Here is a 20384-nt window from a genome sequence, read left to right on the forward strand (position 1 = left end):
ACATTTCTAGGCAAGTTAGCACCTCCTCTCCTATTATTTGTTGCTTCCCAAATTTAATTCCTCTTTTTTTTTTTTTTTGAGATGGAGTCTTGCTCTGTCACCCAGGCTGGAGTGTAGTGGCGCTATCTGGGCTCACTGCAAGCTCCGCCTCCCAGGTTCACGCCATTCTGCTGCCTCAGCCTCCTAGTAGCTGGGACTGCAGGCTCTTGCCACCACGCCTGGCTAATTTTTTGTATTTTTAGTAGAGGTGGGGTTTCACCGTGTTAGCCGGGATTGTCTTGATCTCCTGACCTCGTGATCTGCCCGCCTTGGCCTCCCAAAGTGCTGGGATTACAGACATGAGCCACTGCGCCTGGCCAATTTCTCCTTCTTAAAAAGGAATCATGTCGTAGCAACAAAATCCAATGTAAAATAAGACTTTAAATTTCCTTTTTTTTTTTTTTAAACCATGATAGCCACACTTACTTCTTATCATTCTGAGATGTTCCGACATTATTCTTTCTAAAAGTATTCAGTATTACACTGGTAATCACCAGAAGGAATTCTGGAAAGTGACACAAAGTGGTCTTTTTCCAAAACCTGAAATTTATTTACAGGATCCTTCACTCAGGCCTGGAGTTTATTGGCAGAGAGCAATTGGATTCTTGCAGTTTGACCCAAGTGAAGAAATTATTTTGTATTGCACACAAAATAGATTCTTCCGGGTAGGAGTTCATCTTCTGATAAGAGAGGGAAATCTCTAGTTTTCTGAGATTCCTCTCCACTTCTCCCTGTAGATGGGTCCTGTTCATAGTTAATCTATTGCTATTCCCAGGCTTTATCCTGAAGAACAAATAGGCTAGTTACTACCCGGCAGATTTATGGATGGCTACAGGGAACACAAATGACTTGCCTAAAATTGCTCTGTGTATTTTTGGGAAAAGAGAGATAAACAGAAATTGCTTTTTTTTTTGTTTCCATTCCCAGCCTGGTACTCTGTTCAGCGCTAATCATATAGAGGCATTTCGTTGTTTTTTCAAATAGTTTCAAGTACTTTATACCATCCTTTACATCTTTAATGCTAAATGCTTAATGATCGACCCCAAACTAAGGTGATTCAAGGATAGAAAAGTAACAGAAGATAAGAGTGGAAAATGAGGAAAGATTTGGATTTCTAAGAGACGGGAGAGAATAGGGTTAGGACAAAAAATATGTTTTTCAATTTGTTGAACTTCTATTTTGTCTTCAAATTACTTGATGAGAGGTTTATTAGGCATATAAAACATTTACTGTCTACAGCATCTATGTTCTCTTCTGAATCTTAACAGTAGGCTAGCTATATTCACTGTAATAGACACGTACTATTTTTGTTTTGCCTTTTAAAAAAACTAGACTTTTAAAATGTGTAGAAATATATATATTGAGAAGAAAAACATACGCATAAATGTATTTATTCTGGACTGGGTATAGTGGTGTGGTAACTTTTTTTTTTTTTTTGAGATGGAGTCTTGCTCTGTCACCCAGGGTGGAGTGCAGTGGCACGATCTTGGCTCACTGAAAGCTCCGCCTCCCGGGTTCACGCCATTCTCCTGCCTCAGTCTCCCAAGTAGCTGGGACTATAGGCGCCCGCTACTACGCCTGGCTAACTTTTTGTATTTTTAGTAGAGATCATAGCCAGGATGGTCTCGATGTCCTGACCTCATGATCTGCCCACCTTGGCCTCCCGAAGTGCTGGGATTACAGGCATGAGCCACCGCGCCCCAGCGTGGTGTGGTAACTTTTTTATGTATTCTCATAGTGGACACCAATTATTTCTGCTGTGGTGCAACTCTCTTTCCCCTTTCTTCTATAAAATACTCACCTCCCCATCTACATGCTTACCACAGGGACATCCATGCAAGTGGAATACAATCCTCCTCCTTCAGCAGATAACTGACTGGTCCAAACGTAGGCACAGAACGTGAGCTGGGACAATTTCAGTTCTTCCCTGGTACTTAGAACGTGGACCAATTAGTTTCTTAATCTCTTGGACTGGGTTGGGTGGATGTAGCTTTGTGAGCCACTGGTGACTCGGTTCTACCCTGTAAGCTTAGGCACAGTGAGAAGGGAAGATATCTATGCATTAAAGGAAAGTAAACATGGAGAACTTCCAGACAGCACTGGAGCCTCTGCTTTTCATTTTTCCTGAGATCTGTCTGCATGCAAGTTCTCGAGAGACATTACTTTCATCATAATAAAGTGCTCTTTGTGCTTAATCTTATTCTAATTGGGCTTCTATCTCTTGAATAAAAAGAGTTGTAATTGATACCATCATCTCGTTTCCTTCTCAAGACAATGATATGAAGTCATTACTCCTACTTTATAGATGAGGAAACTGAGTTTCAAAGAGGCTACATTATTTGCTAAAGAAAATAAAGGCACTAAGTAGTATTTCCTGGAACAAGGCTGAATGCATGTATATTATTATTATTATTATTAACTATTTGGTGTGAGATATAATCTGTGAGTTCAGGGCTCTCTGAGTTAAAGTGTTTATTTGTCCCACCACACAGAAACTTTTCCTTATGTTTGGTTACTTTGGGCTTGCATGTATTCTTTCAAACTGCTTCATGCTGTCTTTGAAAGAGCCGACAGGTTCTGTGACCTTGAGCAAAGCTCAGACGCCCTGTATCCTAGTTCTCATCAAAAGAGCAGAGCTGAACTTGCTAATCAATTTTCTGAGACTCCTCCGAGGTAATGCTGATGATCTTGGTTGGCAAGAACTTTAATAGTAAGAAGCACCCTGTGAGCAATTAAAAATAATAACAGGCCAAGGAAGATATTCCTGGGAAGCGCTGCAGGTGAGAAGTCACCAAAACCCAGGGAGTCGGATGGATGATGGCTCTGTGATTCTCACGAACAAAGCCTTTCCTCTGACATCACACATATGGAGAGGCACATAATGACACTATAGATGGATCAGTGGGTCCGCTTGGAGGTCTTACTGATCTCTTCAGGTAGATTCCCACAGCAATTAATCGAGCATTAAAAGGTATGCTAATGTTTCTGTTTCCTTTTGGAATATGAGAAAAAAAAGAGAAAAAATGTCATTTTAGAATAAAAGGGGAGAAATCAGCTAGTGCCTTTTAAATTTTGCATTGTTTAATTGTATTAAACACCTTTTAATAGGTTATATTTTAAGTAATGTAGAGGCAGGTGAGAGTAAAGGATACCAAAAAGTTGAAATAACATATAACTAGATTTGCATTCCAGATCTGCAAATTATTCAATAAGGGACCTTTAGCAAATTGCTCAACCTGTCTAATCCTCAGTTTGTTTATCTATAAAAATGGGGATAATGTTTTTTTTCTGGCGGGGTTGTTATATTGAGATTCCATTTCATGAGCTAATGTGTAAAATTCCCTTAGCAACTACCTGACCCATAGTAGCTCCTTAACCAATGGTAACAATTATTATTATTACAAAATGTGCACTCTTAAAAACATATCTGTTATCTCCAAGTTATTCTCCTTGTTATTAAAAACATGCCATTCCAAGACTTGTTATTTTTCTATCCCCCCCCCACAAATTATAGCAGACTATTTCCCCATATTTCTGTGTTTCTCTTCCTTTTTGAGGAATTTCTGGATGTGTGTTATAACATTGGTCCTCTGGCTTTTTCTAGTGTGAATTGCACTGAGGAGAAAGCAGCACCTCCATTCATTATTTCCCTGTGGGAGGTGACCAGATTAGGTGAAAAGTCAAATCATTGACAGCGGAAACTGCTGTCAAGCAACTGGGAATTGTTCTGCCACTTGAATCTTTGTATATGTTTGGGATTCAGGGACATTCAAATAGTTAAAATTTTCTTGTATCATAGGAATTTTTATTATATTCATAACATTTATGCCACTCCTCGATACTTAAGAGCCAATGGGCAATTTTGGCTTCATATGTAGATGCACACAAATGGATACCTCTCCAGTCTAAGTGCTTTCATGGAGATGAGGAACGATGGGGAGCCAGGGGCCATTGCTCCAATGGCCGATACTGCCCCCATCACCTAAATTATCTTGAAAGGGGATCCGAGCGGTGCTCAACCTGTTTCTCATACCTACCCAGCACATGTGTGCTTTTAGCCTGGCTTATGATCCTTCCTCCACCTGGAATGCCATGCTCTTTGCTTTCTTCCTGGCCCACTTTTGTTTGAAGTAGATGAGCTTGCTTGAAGTCAGAGAAAACATAGGTTTGAGACCCTGGTTCTGCCCATAATGAGCCCAAAACTTTAGGGAAAATTCTGAAACAGGCAACCACCTCAGTCATCTAATCTCTAAAATGGGGATAATAAGAACATTGATCTTCTATAGAGTGGTGAAAAATGAGCAAAATAATGCTTATGATGCCTGAGAAAAGTCTGGCACATTTCCTAAGGATTCTGTAAATGATTGACTAATTTTTTTGGGGGGTGGAGGTGCTGTGAATTCTCTGAGGGCTGGAGCTTTGTCTTTTTTTTATAATTATATCTTCAGCTCTAAGCACCATGACTGTTATATAGTAGTGTTATACACATATTTGTTGAATTTGGTTCTATCATGGAAAGGCTAGGTAATGAATAATGAGAAATAAATGACTAAATGGTTGGGAGGCATATTTTCTTTCCCTGAAGAAATATACCCCCCTCCCCCCACCCACACACAAAATGCAGCCTTCTGAAAAGTTTCTGAGCCAGTCCAACTTTCCAGGCAGATCCATGCCTGAGTTAGCACAGTGGTAGATGATTGCAGGGAAGGTTTGTTAATGACCAGCTTTCAGCTTTTAATGACAAAACCCCTCAGCAAGATGTCATCGAAGTTATTGAAGACTTCACTGAAAGTGTTGAAGCTGATACATTGTAACAAGAAGGTTATAAATCTTGCAGCTTGGATATACCACCAAGACAAGATGCTGAGCACAGAATCACCCTGCTGTTGTCTGTCAGCATTCTCCCTCCCCCTACGTCTTTCCCTTCCCACGGAGAGCAGGTAAAGGAGAAATACATCTATTTCCCAAAGTAGTGCGACCTGGCAGCCACCTGCCTATGCCAATTTCAGATCACAGAGGTCCATTTAACTGGACAAAATGTGTTAAGCACCTGTGTTTTTCTAAATGTGCATTAGAAAAAAATCCTAAGCATTAGGGAAAGATCTCAAAGGTTAATACGGTGACCTTTTAGAAACACCAGCCAATTAAAAATCTATTGCAAGCTCAGAATAGAGACCCAAATACCTGAATATAGATTCTCACTGTGTATCTATTGTTTTATTGCTTCTCAGAGGACATCTTTGTCACCTTGGCCCCTAGGAAGCAGTTCATGTCATAACTCCTGTTAAATATAACTGTATGGCTTTGGGGCCACGTGGGGTGGGATTTGGATTGACTCAGTACTGCTAACCAGGCTGCTCCTGGCTGCACTGGATGGCTGCTAGCCACAAGGGGCCAGGTCAGAACACAGAGGGAGGACGAGGTTGAAGGCTGGGCATGAGAATGGCTAGTGGGTGCTAGTATATAGAGTGTGCAATTTTTGTTTTTTAATTTTTTTAATTGACAAACATTGTATCTTTATTGTGTACAACATGTTATGAAACATGTATACAATCTAAAATGCCTTAAACACATGCATTACCTGACATATTAGCATTTTTTTTGTAGTGGGAATGCTTACCATCTACTCTTTTGGTAATTTAAAAGAATATAACAGATTATTATTAATTATAATCACCATGTTGTACAATAAATCTCTTGAATTTGTGGCTCTTATCCAACTGAAATGTTGTCTCTTTTGAAACAGCATCTCTTCAGTTCCCCAGCCCCATAAACGAGATCATTTATGTCTACATATGCTCTGAATGCCTTAAAATGTTAGATGTTATTCTCACCATCTACTCTCTGCTTCTTTGAGATCCACTTTTTTAGATTCCACATATAAGTGAGAGCATGTAGTATTTGTCTTTCTGTGCCTGGTTTCTTTCACTTAACATAATGTGCTATAGGTTCATCCGTGTTGTTGCAAATGGCAGGATTTTATTCTTTTTAAGGTCCAATTGTAGGACCGTGCTGTTTTGGTTACTGTAGCCTTGTAGCATAGTTTAAAGTTGGGTAATGTGATTTCTCCAGCTTCACTCTTTTTGCTTAAGATTGCTTTGGCTACTCAGGCTCCTTTTTGATTACATATGAATTTTAGAATAATATTTTTCTAAATCTGTGAAAAATGACACTGTATTCCCCATTTTCTTTATCCATTCATCCATTGTGGACACTTAGGTTGATCCCACATCCTGGCTATTGTGAATAATGGTGCAGTGAACACGGGAATGCAGATATCTCTTTGACATACTGATTTTATTTCCTTTGGATACATGGTAGTTTTATTTGTGGAATTTGAAAAGTCATGAAGAAAATAATTTCTTATGTTTGTGTCCCACTAGTCTACATATGTAGACCACACTTAGACTCAGCCAGGGTTTACAGAGTTAACCTTAAAAAGGGATATGCCAGATGCCCTTCTCATTTATTTCCCCCTGCTACTTCCACCCATGGCATACTTGTCATTTGCCCTTCCTTCCCGCTGGGAAGCATGGAAGAGTAGAATGCATCGAAGTGGAAAGTCTGCAGGCTTTGGAGAGGAAAGATGAACAGGGTTCTGTGCTCTAGTGGTGTGTCTTTGGGTAAGTCATCATTGGTACTCTCTAAATGTCAATTTCCTCATCTGTAAAATGGGACTAATGCTAACTGCTGTTCTGCCTAATCCAAGGTCAGTTGCGAAAATAAAATGAGATCATTTATATCTACATATGCTCTGAACACCTTAGACTGTTAGATGTTATTCTCATATTTGATATACGTACTTTATGCTTCTGTTTAAGGACATTCATCACTCTGGTCAAAATACATTTTCTGGACCTCAACATTCTCCACTGCCAAGGAAAGGGGTTGGTGCTCATTATTTGGGTCTTTTCAAAGTCTAGATTCTCAGATTTTATCAATTTATTTTCCTGCACATTTCTATACTGCTATATAACATTGTGACCAATTTAAGGGTTTTTAGAGAACATGTACTATGACCAAGTGATTAATATAGTGCTTAATAAAGCCAGAATAACACACACATACACAAACACATTCACACATACACAGAAATATGTATATATATATATACATATAATCTGTATGTCTATCTAGCTACCTATCTGTGTAAGTTTATGTAAGTTTTTTGATGAGCTACTTCACCACACTTGTCTGGTGAGGCATATATTGATGTGGTCAGAAACCTAAACCACTTATGAGGCACATTCTCTTAGAAACATAGAACCTGGCATACCTGCTTCACAAGAAAAGGTTTCATGGAGTTGCCCATGTGAGAAGCAGCTTGATCACACATCAGAGAATCTTTCCTTGTGCTTTTTAACTGGAAACCATTATCTTCTGTGTCTGTAGTATTCCAATATCTATGCTGTGCCCCAACTGATGGACATCACTTTGGGCTTTTTAACTCAGTTTCCACTACTCCGAAGTGATACTTAAGGTCTCCCACCATCTCAGGTCCAGTGAATTTTAAGAATACAGTAAAGCCTTTAAAAAAAAATCAGATGATTTCAAACTAACCTTTCTTTTTTCCTTTTTCTTTTTTTTTTTTTTTGAGACGGAGTCTCGCTTTGTCGCCCAGGCTGTAGTGCAGTGGCGAGATCTCGGCTCACTGCAAGCTCCGCTTCCCAGGTTCATGCCATTCTCCTGCCTCAGCCTCCTGAGTAGCTGGGACTACAGGCGCCCGCCACCACGCCCAGCTAATTTTTTTTTTGTATTTTTTTAGTAGAGACAGAATTTCACCATGTTAGCCAGGATGGTCTCAATCTCCTGACCTCGTGATCTGCCCGCCTTGGCCTCCCAAAGTGCTGGGATTACAGGCGTGAGCCACCGTGCCCGGCTGTAACCTTTCTTTTTTTCATGAAAATGTATAGTGTAACAGTAAGCAGAAGCTCAGTTTTTATTTTCACAACTGTGAAGACCAATGAGGAAAACAGTTGTTATTTATCTGAAAAAAATTAGCCTTTCCAATATGAAGAGTTGGCTGAATGGAAACTAGAAAAAGGGGAAGGGGGAGAAAAGAAAAAATTCAATAACGATTTTTATTATTTATTGATTTATCTATTTTTTTTCTATTCCCTAGATAGCTTCAGGGAGGATTCAGTAATGATTTTTAAAAACTGTTCCAAGAGAGAGCCATGTTGGAATATTTTAGTGATTAGGGAGCTACTGGAATTGAAGCAAGGTGAATTTCTCAGGTTTCCCCCAGAGTGTAGATGAGGTGGTCCTCAAGCATCTGTCTACATTAGCTCTTATTCCCTGATCTCCAGAATAACCTGGTTACTATCTGCCTCTTAGTCATTTTGGGAGTGAAAAAGCACTGCCTTTGAATGAAGCCAGTAGAGTTCAACTTTAGTGTGATTCACAGACGTTGCCTGGATAACTCTGTTAAGGATTCTGTTGGATAGCTATGGGCTCATGGAAAGAATCAAAAGAAGTAGATGGTCAAATGCTATCTATTTCTGCTCATGAAACTTAACATGAGTTTTCCCATGCTTGGAAAGAGATATTCCTCATTGTAAATTAATACATTGACATTAGGTTTTGTAAATAAAAATCTTGTTCATTAGTAGGGATTAGCTCTCGGTGCAGTGAAAAAAAAAATGAAATGGTGGATTTGCAGTGCGAACTTAGGCAGTGCTGATCTCACCGGTTCTATAACCTTCCTCTCTGTAGTCTTCTCATCTTACCTTTTTATAGCTTCAATGTTGCTTATATTGGTCAGTTGCTCTACAGTGATATAAATGTTGTTTCTGCCAACGTTCACAGACTCCTAATTCTGTGAATTACTGGTTCACTACCTCCTATCTTATTTTTTTCAATAATGAGCCTGATACTATGTAGACAAAAATCAGCAATATTATGATTAAAAACATTAAAAATTGATGCCATGACCACTGCATAGGCTTCTAACTACAGCATTGTAACAAATACTTGTTGAATAAGACAATTGAATATATGGAACTTGAGAGATACTTTGATTCTTGAAGATGATATCCATGATAATCTTTGAAAAAAAAAGAGCATTTTCAGGAGAAAATGAAAGTTATTAAAAGGTAAAAGAACTCATAGGCAGAAGAAGTGTACCTAAAGATTTTATTCACCATTTTTAAAGACAAAATTCTCACCAGAAAAAATTTTGGAGTTTTGAGCTATATACTCAGCATTCCGTTAAGTGCTCAGTAAATGTTTAATAACTGAAAGGAGATTGAGCCTAGATTAGCAGAAAAACTGAATTACTTACTTCTGGGAATTTTAATGAAATATTAGACTTATGCCACCATTGTGCTTTTTTGATTTCTAAAGAAGTGGCAGATTATTTATTCTATTATAAACAATTTGTATGTATTGGAATATGCATGAACGCTAATTATATCCTTTTGATATTAAACTTCTGTTTGGGACAACAATAATTTAAATATATGCTAGAGTTTTAAAGCTCTCATGTATAAATTCTCTTAAGCGCTCCATGCTTCAGTTTCTTTAATTGAAAATAAAAGGGCTGAACTAGCTGATCTTTTGGGATACTGCCAGCCTAAGAATTTTGTGACCTTCTAGATAGTCGTTCTGCAGAAGTATGTCACGGATCACATTTTATTAGAACTCTTGATAATTTCTTAGGCTATAAAATTTAGTCCAAGGAATTATAATTAATGGTCTTTTTTATACAAAAAAAAGCCTCTCTTCATTCTTCTTATCCAGCTACCTAATTTGAAATTTAACACCTTTCTTATATGGACATAAAATTAGACCTTGCTTTTCAATGCGCTGTTTCTATTGATATTGATTCAGGCTCCAGGTAACATTTTCTTGACCTTCAATCTGAGTGTTTCCTCTTCTGTTCATTCACATTGAAAATGAACCTCACCTTTCTTTGCTTGAGAAAGTTTTCCCTTGGAGTTCATAGAGTCAGAAGGGCACTTCAGACTCAAGTTTAACAAAGTTACTGTAGAGAGCATAAAATCTCAGAGAGGAAACTGGATGTGCCAACTCATTTCAAAGCATTAGTATAAAATCCCCAGCTGAACAACTTCACAGCAGTTACAATCACCAGCAGTAAAATCACCTTTCAAAACACAATTATGGCAAGAGGCATCTAATCTATTAAATTTTAAGATAGTTGAGTTTTTGAACTTTGCCATAAATGCATAATTTAATTCAATTAGATAGCGTAGTAATTTTAACTTTACGTATATTTAACTTGAACACTAAACTTTTGTTTCTGGGTAAGATCCTGAATTAGAAGGAGGGATTATATTGCGGCGTTTTCAGAATTACAGTCTCATCATAAGTCTGTGCAGAGACTTCATATAGGCAAGTCTGTTTTTCTATTCTGACTTTTGAGCATAGAGCTTATTCCAATCAGTACTGCTTTTACCTCAAGTTACTGTTTAGGTAGCATTTTCTTCAATACAATGAAAATATCACTCTGGTGCTAGAGATGAAAATAGTTTCTTTTAGAAAGTAATTCTTAAGGTTTATCTGAAAAGGCTATGTGCAGAGATGGGGGAGGGAAGCCCGTCTCATTCAATAGGGTCATCTCATCAACAGCAAAGTCTCCTGTGTGTTGAGATTAGCTAATGAAACAGTATCATGGCCTGAGATTAGTTTGTGCTATCCTAAAGCTCGGCCACATTTCCCCCCTTGTTTGTGAAAGTCTGTTATAGGAATCACTGTCTGCTTTAAAAATAAGTGAAACTATTGTGGATGGAGGAAGAAAAGGCATTTGAACCCTGAAGAATTTTAATTGGTGCTGGTGAGTGAAGGTGAACGAGAAGCCATCGATGATTCAGGTGAAAACATTAATGAGTGCGGACTAAACAGTAGATAATAGGAGTAGGGTAGGAGGAGGAATGTTTAACATTTGCTGATGAAATAACCTTTTTTACTCTCCTGGCAACAAGTGGAATTCATTTCTTTAATATTTAGACACAGCTCAAAGTCTTAAATAATTTTAAACGACCATATTCTTTTATGAGTCAGAGTCAAGTCAAATATGTTTTGTAGTTGAAAATCAGCAGAATAATAAAAAATTAGATCAGCACATAAAATATGAGTACATGAGTCTATTGTAAGGTATACATTTATTAGTAGATCATTTTTATGTGGTTGAGGCTCTGTGGGTTTAGTCCCTTAAAACATTTTTTTTTTTCCCAAAGATGTTCAGGATATGTTCTTGATACTTTGAATGAGCAGTTGGCCTTAAAAAATAAAAAAAAAGGAAGCTTCAAAAATATTTCATGGCCAAAGTTTGCTGCCCTCATGAATAGATGGTAACAATGACAAGAATAGTTCAGAAAAATCTTTTAGCACTCCTAGAAAAACAAATAGCCTGACCCATTGATTGTGTACAAATTTTGTACAGACAGGCAGATAACTTTATGAATACTCTTATGCCACAAGGATTTGCTTGTTTGACATACTGAAAGAGCATATTCTTTGATTGATTGATTGATTGACTTAGATAGATTCAGGGGGGTACATGTGCAGGATGTACATAGATATATTGTATAATGGTGAAGTTTAGGCTTCTTGTATACCTGTCAGCCAAATAGTGAACATTATACCCAATAGGTAATTTTCAACCCTCATCCATCCTCCAATTCTCCCCACTTTTGGAATGTCTAGTGTCTATTTAATTTCCTTCTTTATGTCCATGTGTACCATTGTTTAGCTTCCACTTATAAGTAAAAGCATACAGCATTTAATTTTCTGTTTCTGAGTGATTTCCCTTAGGATAATGACCTCCAGCTTCATCTATGTTGCTGCAAAAGACATGATTTCAGAAAGAGTATATTCTTTAAAGACAGATCCATTTTCAGAATCTGGTTCTGATACTCTTTCAGCTTGTGAGCCTTGGGCAAGTTATTCTACCTCTATGAATATCAGTTCATCATCTCTGAAAATTTATTTTTGGTGCAGATTAATGGCATACTTCATATCCTAGAGAAATGCCTACCACATAAATCCTCCAAATGATAACTATTGCAGTGAATTATTTATTACCAGCATCTAGTAACCAGGATTTTGGAAAAACTGCGACTTCCTGCACAGTCATCAAGCATTGATAATTTATGCTTCTCTTGATGACCCCAGAATGCATTCTGAATAATTAGAGAAAGATTAAATTATAATCAGTTTAGTTTCAGTGTTAAGTGTATTTTAATTTATTCTCATTCTTTAAAAATTTGTAATCCTTTTGCATGTGGCAACAATTAACAAAAAACATTTGATTAGCTGGGGCACCGCATTCCCTGACTATCAAGCTAATAAAGAGTTTATTGCAGGTTGTTGAAACTCAAACTTTTCCCTGTGCATAAACTGGGCATTTGCTGGATGGAGTCTCTTCACGCCAGTCTTCTGTCCTTTCTCAGAGCCAGTGTGTTGACTGTTGGATATCTTAGATTTAATCTTTATGTATCCTTGAACAACACTCTTGGAACCTATACCAGACACTTCTTGTGTATTATTTTGACACAGGGTCCTAGTCCTGGTCATCACTTCTGATTTGGTGCAGATGAGGACCTAAGTCTTCTATCTCTGAGGTTGCTTTTCCTATGTATTTCTAGAGATGAACATCTCAGCTGACTTTAGTAATCAATCTGTCTTGGTGTTTCATCAACCTCTGCTCTTACCCAATCATGTTTTGGACTTGTTCTCACTAGGCTTTTTAGGCTATATAACCTTCCTGATGAAAACTTCACTATGCATTTTATTATTTTTGTGGTTCTTTGAACTTTCCACTTTTTTTTCCATTTGTCTTTTTCCCCCCAACACAGCAATGTCATATGTTGCTGTAAAAAGTGCCTTAACACCTGATTTGTGTTAAAAGGCATCTCTTCAAAAATTCATTCATATTATTGTTCTTTTGTGATCTTGATTATGGTACATTTTCAGGCAAGCAGATTGATTTTTGTCATTTGATCGATCAACATAGGACATAGGATTCATCCGTTCCTTTTCATCTCCCTTATTCTGCCTTCCTTTAAATATCTGCCCTACCCCAAAGCCTCTCTTTGCAACCTGACACTCTCCTTTTTCATAGTGTCCTTCACATCACAGCTGACATCCCCAATACTTACTCAGTGAATGAAGTAAGGCAGAGACTGCTTGTTTCCCTTAAAGGGAGAGTGAGGCCAAGGGGAAAAACAGCTGATAAAGAAATAATTTTGCACTGTAAGCCCAGGCAACTCTTGGGCCTGGTGTAAGGGGAAGATTGATTAGGATTCTCTTGTTAAAATGTAGAAGCCTTCTTTGGTCATGTGTGGGTGGGTGTCTGGTGAGAATCGGAAGCCTGGGTGTCTAGCCAGGAAGCAACAATTAGCATTCTACTCTAATTCTGTGATTTCTCTGATACGGAGCTCACTGGGTAGCTGCATTTCAGTTGGTCAGGCAGGTTGCCTGTTACTGCTACTGTGCGTAATTTCTCCCCAAAGGGATATTTTTCATTATATAGACAAACATTAAAAGTCAGCAACTCAGTGGTAAAGCAGTCACTGTTCCTCTAGCTGTGGCACACCTCTATTTAGCTACTGCAAATACATTTAATATTTGGCAAACCATATGTATATTATTGGGCTATTTTGAATTTCCTGGGAACTATGATTTTGAGCTTTCCTGTGTTTGATCAATTGCAATGCTTTGTTGAATAGACTTCTTTACAAAATGTGACATTTTCATAAATATAGCATAAGATCACCTGGTAAACAAATGAATTTGTGTAAATAGAAAGTGTGAAAATTTCAGAACATTCACAGAATTGAAGTTAAAGTATCTACACTATCTTTATGTATAGATAGATTGTTGGTCACAGGAATGACATATTAGGCTGGGTGTGGTGTTTCGTGCCTTTAATCCCAGCACTTTGGGAGGCTGAGGTGGCAGGGGTGGGGGGGTGGGGGGAACGCTTGAGGGCAGGGGTTTGAGACCAGCCTAGCCAACATGGTGAAACCCTGTCTCTACTAAAAATACAAAAAATTTCCCGGGCGTAGTGGTATGCACCGGTAATCCCAGCTGATTTGAAGGTTGAGGCATGAGAATTGCTTAAACCCGGGAGACAGAGGTTGCAGTGAGCCAAGATCACACCACTCCACTCCAGCCCGGACAACAGAGTGAGACTCTGTCTCAAAAAAAAAAAAAAGGAAAAAATTGCCATATTAATACATGTGTTGCAAAGAAGGAGACAACAGTCACTGGGGTCTGCTTGAGAAGAGAGTGGGGGAAGGAGGGAGAGGAGCAGAAAAGATAACTATTGGGTACTGTGCTTAATACCTGGGTGATGTTATGTGTACAGCAAACCTCCGTGACACGTGTTTATCTATGTAACAAACCTTCGGATGTACCCCCAAACCTAAAATAAAAATTAAAAAAAAAAGAAAATCATTTCCATGGGATTCCAAATAAACTAGCTCATGGAGTATGGAAAAAAAATGTGTGTTGGATGGTAGTTGAAGGCCATTTATATATCATATTCTTTAAATTTTGACATTTCGAATGCTGGATGCTCATGAATTTGGGTAACGACATTCACTCTAAATAATTTAGTGCTTTCTTTTAAGGGATATTTTATTTTATTAAGAAAATGTTCTTCCTGTATTTCTATCTTAAAAATATTTTTTGGTTAACACAAACACAGTAGTTTCTCCTTAACCATGGTTTCACTTCCTGTGGTTTCAGTTACCTGAGGTCAACCGCTATGCAAAAATAATCAGTGGAAAATTCCAGAAATAAGCAATTCATAAGTTTTAAATTGTTCACCATTTTGAGTAGCTTGATGAAATCTCACAAAGTCCCCCTCCCTCCTCCCGGGACATGAATCCTCCTTCTATCCAGCATATCCCTGTTGTCAACACTGCCTGCCCACGAATCAGTCAGGAGTCACCTGGGTTATCAGATCTGCTGTTGCAGTATCACAGCGCTTGTGTTGTGTTGATACCCTTTTTTTTTACTTAATAATGGCCCCAAAGTGCAAGTGTGTGATTCTGCCAATTTGGATATTCCAAAGAAAAGCATAAAGTCCTTCCTTTAAGGGAAAAAGTGAAAGTTCTCAAATTAGTAAGGAAAGAAAAAAAATTGTATGCTGACATTGCTCAGATCTATGGTAAGAATGAATCTTCTATCTGTGAAATTGTGAAGAAGGAAAAAGAAATTCATTTATAGTGTATATATGTTTTGGTACTATCCGTGGTTTTAGGCATTCACTGGGGGTCTTGGAACGTATCCCCTGTGGCTAAGGGGAACTACTGTACTGGAAAACCTTTGTGATTCGTAATAATTATAGAGATGACAATTAAGAAATGTCAGTTAAATTGTTGAGAGGTATTAATTTTTGTCAATTACTAAAGATGGACCATTTTATTACATTGAGGTTCTTGATAAAAAGAAATACCAGCTCATAAATCAGTGGTAGGGAGGGAGTGGGAGGATGTAAATATCCTACCCGTAGTTGTTGACATAAAGCTTGAACACTGGCTTGTAGCTTCCTGGCATTCAGATCAAAAGGAATTCACCATTGGTTTTCAAACTGTGCTCTCTGGAGCTTTCTGATCTATGAAGATATCTTTGGGGACTCAGTTAGATGCACAGAGGATGGGAGGAAAAGCAGAGCTCCAGGGAACCTCTGCTTTTATTGGTTGTGTATATTAGGAATCCATAAAAATTTTCATTTGAAAGGAAGACTCTGGTGCTAAAAAAAAAAAAAAAGAAAACTTGGAAAACCACTGAATAATAGGGATCTCATTATCAGAGGGGCAGAAACATAGTAGCTCCTTTGGGGAAATAAAGCACAACTTTCTTTCTCTTTCACTTAAAAAAATGAGTTATTTCAAACATACAGAAAAATACAGGTACCCATACAACTGTGACCCAGATTTAACACATGCTAATATTCTGTCATACACATTATACACGAAAAAGGAAATTAAATATTATTGACCCAGGGTAAGTCCCTTTATATCTTTCCTGTATCTCCTTTCTGTCTTCCTTCACTTGGGTTAACTCTGATCTTGAAGTGTGTGCACTACACATTTTGCTACAAATTTATACATCCATGGCCTATCTGTATAATGCTTTCTGCATTTTACTATTTACCTAAATGGTGTCACACTATACACATATATATTTTCAACATTATGTTCTTTGAGATTTATCCATGTTGATCCTTTTAGCTCTAATTCATTCTTTTTAGTGGATCTATAGTATTCTGATGTGTGAAGAGACTACATTTATTTATCTCTTCTTCTGCTGATGGATGTATGAGGGTCTTTCTTTTTTTTTCATTTTTATAAACAATGCTGCACTGAATATCCTTGAGTGGCTCATAGGCTGAAAATGCATTTCTTACATGGGAGTTTATGAGGCAGCCCTGCTGCTAGCCCACATGATATCTTTATACCATTAGAATGAAGTTTCCCTTCCTCAAAAATGTTACATTTTTAAGAAAATGGTTGCAAAGACTATACAAATTTACAATGACTTTATATCAACAGTGTTCTTTAAAGTTTTGACACTAAAAAAAAAGCAATAGTTCTATATGTAAGGGATGCTACCATAGAAACGTGTAGGGTGTAAAGAGGTTGGGCGAACTAATGTGTTTAACAGGTTAGAAGCTAATCTAAATAAAAGACTGTGGTTAGCCTATATAAGAGGTTTTTCTAGCTAAATGCAGGGGCTGGGGAAATTGTTTTCTTCAGAAACGGTATGTTGCAAGTAAAGAACACAAAGGAAAGTGTGTAAGGCTTTTGATTTTTCCCAGGTTACAAGGCCAGTGGCAGGCCCAAGTGATGTTGTAAGGGAGACCTTATCCATCAGTTTTCCCCTTTCCAGAATACAGCCCTCAAGACTGTCTATGTAGACATGTATACAGTGCAGGCTTCTACCAGGCTCCATCTGCTAACACAACAGTGTTCTAAGAATGAAGAGAAGTTGCCTAGGGAAGACAAATAAGCCCTTGCTCTGGGAAGGAAAGTTTGAATTGTATCCAGAGGAAGTAGTGAGCCTCCCAGAAGACTGACACTGTAAGTCCCAATACACTGAAATAAGTTCATGTTCATCCAAGTTCCATTGGTCCTCACTAGATGGCTTTGCCTGGGGAGGGAAACAACTCCACAGCAGGCAATGCAATGTCTTCTCTATTCTTCATGAAAGTTAATAGGGGAAAAATTCTTTCCTGCTTTGGAAACTTACTTTAGAAATTAAATTTGGAAGAACTGAAGAGTAGAAGCCTAGTGGAAATTGTTGGATATTCTTCATGGAAGCAATTATACATGTTGTGGTCATTAAAAATTTGCCTAAATTAAGATGTGGTAACATCACTCTCTGTTTATATCTGTAATACTATTTTCCATCCTGGGAATCATTGGGCATTAACATTAATATTCACAATCTAAATTATACCCAGAAGACAGGATCCATGATGATTGTGTGTATGGAGAAGCCTATTAACTTCTGTTAATTCTTTTAAGAACTATCAGGTAGAAGACTAAAAAAATTCATTTTATGTTGTGTCGAGGGCAGAACTCATGCCAGTGGGGGACCATTACATGAAGACAGGTTTTAGTTCAACATTAAGACAGAACTTTCCAACAATTAGAGTGGCTGAGTAAGAGAATGAGTGTCCTCAGGAGATCATTAGAGGCCTGTCAATAGATGGCGGAAAAGCAGATGCCAGATTCCCATCTGCCAAAGATGCTGTTGGGAGGATGTCTGCTCCATGTGGGAGGGTCATTCCACAAGTGCGTACAATCACCTGCTATTTATTAAGTACCTACCGTGCACTTGCTGTCGTCGGGGATAGGGAATGTTGTAGGCACAGCTGTTGTCTGGATGTGATCATCTTCCAATCCTAAATTCTGTGAATCCCAGGGAGTTTTAGCCAGGGCCCTGATGAAATTTTCACAAATTCCACATTAGAGCGGTCTGAAGTAATGAGGTCTCACAATGCGGCTAGCCTAGTGGTAATGCTTAACCTTACTCCCAGCAGGAAGGATATGGCGCAGAACACCACTTCTTAGCTAAGACCTGCTTTTGTCTCTGGATTTCAGCTTTGGCTTGGCTTTTGTGACATGAAAGATCTCAGTATATTAAAGTTAGTTTCTTTTCTCTGGTTCACTTCCTTCTGGTCTTGAAAATTAATATAACTTCTGAGCTCCAGATGATGTGTGTCAGCTTTATTTAGTCAAACTCTGTCAAGATAAATATTTTTGCATTGGAATTGAATCTCTGTAACTTCCATTCATGACAAAAGCATGAATTACAAAGTGGAGACTTTATGGAATTATAACTAAATACACTTAATTCTTTAAAGTCAAGTCTGCCTCAATCACAAAGTGTTTGACTTGGAAACCTCCTTTAGTCCAGTAGAGAATATAAATAAATAAATGTATGGAACAGTTTTGAGATTAGATCTGGATATTATATTATGAAGCTAACATTTTGGTCTGAATTCTCTGGCCTATGCTGAAGACACGACCTTGGCTGCCTCATGGATATGGCCTCTCTGTCTTTCACACACTTTAGAGACAAGTGTGTTAGAGTCCCATTACTGCACATAATGGCTCCTGCAGCTCACTGATGCACATGCTATCACAGTGACCTGAAGAGTTAAGGTGCCCACTCCTTAGGCTACTTCACATAACATTGAAGCCACTTTGACCCAGAGTAGACTAAAACCCCATATATTCAATATTTGCTTTCATTAATATATTCATAGATATACAAAATCCTTGAGTGGTCTTTTAAACTATTCCTTTGTTATATAGTCTGGGGCCCTAGCTATTTCTTCTATTGGCTGAAGTTTCTTTGTGTGTGTCAGCTTTTCATTTATGGACCCTGAAATTAATCCGGTTTAAAATTATGCTCTTCAAATATAGTTCAAATAATTCTGTTTTGAGGAAGAAATGTAGTACAGAGGGAGTCTTTCATGAAAACAACTTTCCCAAGCCATTGCTCTGGAGTTTCTAAGGGTGATCAGCCAGCAAAGCCCAAAGTGTTCATTTAGTATGACATGCAAGTATTTTAAAAAGATCTTAGCTGGAAAAGCAATATAGTTGGCAAATTAAAAATATTAAAATGAAAGTTTGCACCTTCTGACTAGGGAGAAAACAGTGCCCTTACATTGTTCCTTTTTTTGTTGTGTTTTCTGCTCTGTGCACAGTAAAGATTTGTGGCACTGCATCTTTTAAAAAAAAATTTATTTTACTTTAAGTTCTGGGATACATGGGCAGAATGTGCAGGTTTCTTACATAGGGTATACATGTGCCATGGTGGTTTGCTGCACCCATCAACCCATCATCTAGGTTTTAAGCCCTATATGCATTAGGTGTTTGTCCTAATGCTGTCCCTCCCCTTGTCCTCACCCTCCAACAGGCCCTGGTGTCTGATGTCCCCCTCCCTGTGTCCATGTGTTCTCAATGTTCAGCTCCCACTTATGAGTGAGAACATGTGGTGTTTGGTTTCTGTTCCTGTGTTAGTTTGCTGAGGATGATGGTTTCCAGCTTCATCCATGTCCCTGCAAAGGACATGAACTCATTCTTTGTTATGGCTGCATAGTATTCCATGATGTGTATGTGCCACATTGTCTTTATCCAGTCTATCATTGATGGGCATTTTGGTTGGTTCCAAGTCTTTGCTCTTGTAAATAGTGCTGCAATAAACGTACGTGTGCATGTGTCTTTATAGTAGAATGTCTTTATAGTAGAATGATGTATAATCCTTTGGGTATATACCCAGTAATGGGATCACTGGGTCAAACGGTATTTCTGGTTCTAGATCCTTGAGAAATCACCACACTGTTTCCACAATGGTTGAACTAATTTACACTACCACCAACAGCGTAAAAGCGTTCCTATTTCTCAACATCCTCTCCAGCATCTGTTGTTTCCTGACTTTTTAATGATGGCCATTCTAACCAGCATGAGATGGTATCTCATTGTGGAGCACTGCTTCTTAATCTTGGCTGCACATTGTAATCACCCGGAAAGATTTAAAATATACTGTCATTTGGGTTTCATCCCCAGCTGGACATTTAAATATCTTAATGTCTGGGGTGCTGCATGGGCATTGGGGATTTTACAAGTTCTACAGGAGATTCTAATATACAGATAATGCAACGAATGATTGATTTGAGTGCTTTGATCTTCTAATATTAAAAAGAAATCTAAAAATTTCTCTGTTATTATTTGTGGAGTATGATTTGCATGGAACTTAGACTGCCTGTGAATTTAAGAGTTGAAAAAGTCTCAGTTTTTGAGATACTTCACTTGGTATTCTCACTTATGTTGGGCCATTGTGAGATGGTAGATAATTTT

At 38.1% G+C, this 20384-nt stretch overlaps 1 protein-coding gene across 1 annotated transcript in view; it reads left to right on the forward strand.

The window, feature by feature from the left end:
- The window catches only part of LOC101132889 (cytosolic beta-glucosidase), a 126659-nt gene that overhangs the window by 55029 nt on the left and 51246 nt on the right, over positions 1-20384 (forward strand). The gene's annotated exons all lie outside the window — the stretch shown is intronic.

This window comes from Gorilla gorilla, chromosome 3 (genome assembly GCF_029281585.2).
Source record: "Gorilla gorilla gorilla isolate KB3781 chromosome 3, NHGRI_mGorGor1-v2.1_pri, whole genome shotgun sequence".
NCBI classification, from domain to species: Eukaryota; Metazoa; Chordata; class Mammalia; order Primates; family Hominidae; genus Gorilla; species Gorilla gorilla.